Below are 2,912 nucleotides of genomic sequence, written 5' to 3'. Positions count from 1 at the left end.
GGGAAAAAGGGGTATGATAATAGTACCCACTTGATATGGTTGTAGTGAAAATTACATGAGCTAGTAAATGTAAAGTGCTTATAACACTGTCTGGCATAGAGTAAGTACTGTCAAAAAGATAGACATTGTTATTATTACTATGACTGTTATTATTTGTATTATTATTACTCTACCTAGGCCTGGGTGCTAGAGGAGGGAGACCAGACTTCTAGCTCCAAGTCTACTCCAAGTTGGAGCCTGAATTGCTGAGTATGGGAGTTGACTTCAGCCCTCCTGTGGCCACTGTGTGAGGCTGCAGAGATGGGAAAGGGAAGGGTGTATCACTACTACCTGATTGATAATGTCCAGGAGGAAGAGAGAGGGGCCAGCGAGGTGCCTCCCAGCCCCATAGAGCTGCCCACAGAGACCACAGGTGATTTACCTGCCGGGCCTCTAATAGGAAGGGGGTCCCTGAGCACTGCTTCCCTGACCTACAAGCAGGGGGCTGGGCCTCTGGGTGAGGTGAGCAGGGAGTAGGGGGTCTGTTGGAAAGAGCACTGAGTCAGCAGCTGGATTTCAGGCCTGGCTCCCTGAGCAAATTCCAGCACCTAAAACAGGGCTTGCCAAGCAATGGGTGCTCAATAATTATTTGTTGAACAAATGGATGAATGAACCAATGAATGAACAACAATGTCCTGGCTCTTGGGAAGTTTCCAACCTGCCCACCTCACCCAGAGTCCAGCCCCCTGGTTGTACATCAGGGAATATAAGGATCTGGACAGTGTCAACTTATCTTTTCAGGAGCCTTTCAAATGCTAAGCTGTCCCTGTCTCTAGGCCTTTGTGCATATAGGCCTCACCTCTGTGCTCTTTCCTCTTCTCTGCCTCCTGGAATCCCCTTTACCCTTTAGGCCTAATTGAGTTCCACTTTTAGAATATATCTCCGCTCACAGGAGCACTTTCCTCAGCTGAATCTGCGGCCCCTGTGTTCTGCCCCATAGATCTGACACAGCCACGCACTCTATACTGATGTGTGCTGAATCTCGGCAGATTCTCCGAGCGCCTCAGGGAGAAAACACTTCTGCTGTCTCCTCAGATGAGGAAACCAGGGACCCACCTGAGGTCTCACGACTGGGAATGCTTTTGCTCTCCTTGTTTCAGCATGCCTGTATGTATCCTTATCTGCCAGAACATGTTCTGCTCCAGGAAGCCCTTCTCCTCCCTTCTGCCAAAGCCTAACTCCAAACTGTACAGTTATCTGTAATGTGCCAGACTCCCTAGCACTGGTTTTCTGAAGTCCAGCCCCACACAAGGAGTTGGTTCAGTACAAAGAGTTGTCAGCTCCCAGGCCCCACGGGTCTCCTCCAACCAGCAACTGCCATGAGTCTGGGACCAACCCAGCCCTCAGGGAGCTGCAGGCCTAAGGTAAACCCAGGTCTGGGCCGGACCTCTGCCCTCCTCCTCAGCTGCCCAACCCACCAGCACAGTGTTCACACGAACACCCATCCCTATTAGCCAAGCCCCACTACCTCTCCCCGCCCCACCCTGGCCAAACACTGGCAGAGGGAGCTGGCGAACCAGACTGGCAGGCCTTCCTGGGGGCAGGCAGGCCTTAAGGAACCTCAGGATAAGGAGGTGAAATGGAGGTCACCGGGGCTCCCAGAAGCCAGACAGACGTGGAGAGGAGCTGCTCTCGGCTGGGACCTAAGGGCAGTGAGTCTCGCTCTTTTGATCCCCACAACAAATGCCCCGTGAGAACTGAGAGTTTTACCAGCAACAGTGATCCTTTCTGTCTTCACAGGGCTCTGCCATTGACAGCCCCCGTTTACAGTAGGTAACTACTCTGATAGACTCGGCAACAGCAGAACCAGCAGGCTCACGCTCAGTCACACAGCAGCAGCTGGAAGAGCCAAGTCCAGTCCACTGCTCTGCCCCAAAGACTCACGGTGGCTGACATGGGCAGAGCAGCTCCGGGCCCTGCCGGCCTTGGGGGCTTGGACTTCAGGGCCAAGCTTCAGGGGCTTTGCAGAAGTCTGGCAGATGATGGCATTGCTGAACCTGTTCTTGACAGGCACTGTATCTTTGTGAACTTCATGACAACTCTGTCGGCAGACATCACCATTTCACAAATGAGGAAACTGAGTGTCAGTGAGGTGAAGCAACTCAACCGCCAGCAGGGTTAACTTAGCAATCCTGTTAGAACCAGGGTTTGAGATCAGGAACGACAATTCCAGAGGCTGATTTCATAGACACTGCTCTACTGTGGCAGGAATAGCTGTCCCCACTTCTATCCGGCAGATGAAAAACCATCCAGAAACAACACGGTGCCCTTCACTATCCCACTTTTAAGTTGGACCTCTTCCCAAACTTCATTGACGGGGCCCCCTGCTGGCCAGTCAAGGGTTACAGGCTCTCCACGATAATCATTGACTGCCACCTAATGGCACCACATGGAATGTCACATTCTATCTCTTCATGTAATGCCAAAATGCTAAGATTGCTCTTCCCATCTTCTTGCTTCAGGATCCGTAAGAACTACAGGTAAATGTTATTCCTAACTTATGAATGAGGAAATGGAGACCCAGTGGAGTGAGTTAAACAGCTTCTTGAAGGTATACAGTAAGTATTGTATAGAAGTTAAGGATCAGAATCCTCTATATCATTTCCTGAAAATGTGACTTGAGTAAAGACATTTTGTTATTTATTTTTGGTGGACAGCTAACTATCATTGCCACAATAACAATTTTTTTCTGGCTTTATTTACTAAACAGTTCTACCTTTACCCATTAATCTCCCAATGTAGCTCTATCATATGTCAAAGTTTGGTATTTGAATAAGGCTGTTCCTGGACTCTCTTTTCTAATCCACTGGTCAATTTGTCTAGCCCTAGGTCTGTATCATATACTACAGCTTCATAATAAAGTGAAGATTCTT

At 49.4% G+C, this 2,912-nt stretch overlaps 1 long non-coding RNA gene across 1 annotated transcript; it reads left to right on the top strand.

The window, feature by feature from the left end:
- The first annotated feature begins 976 nt into the window (after positions 1-976).
- Positions 977-2,912, top strand: LOC118929766 (uncharacterized). The gene is made up of 2 exons (XR_005031730.2): positions 977-1,691; positions 1,780-2,912. It is a non-coding gene; the product is annotated as an uncharacterized LOC118929766 (long non-coding RNA).

Source organism: Manis pentadactyla, chromosome 9 (assembly GCF_030020395.1).
Source record: "Manis pentadactyla isolate mManPen7 chromosome 9, mManPen7.hap1, whole genome shotgun sequence".
NCBI lineage: Eukaryota > Metazoa > Chordata > Mammalia > Pholidota > Manidae > Manis > Manis pentadactyla.
Note: the sequence above shows the minus strand (reverse complement) of the source record. Positions and strands in the feature narration are given on the sequence as shown.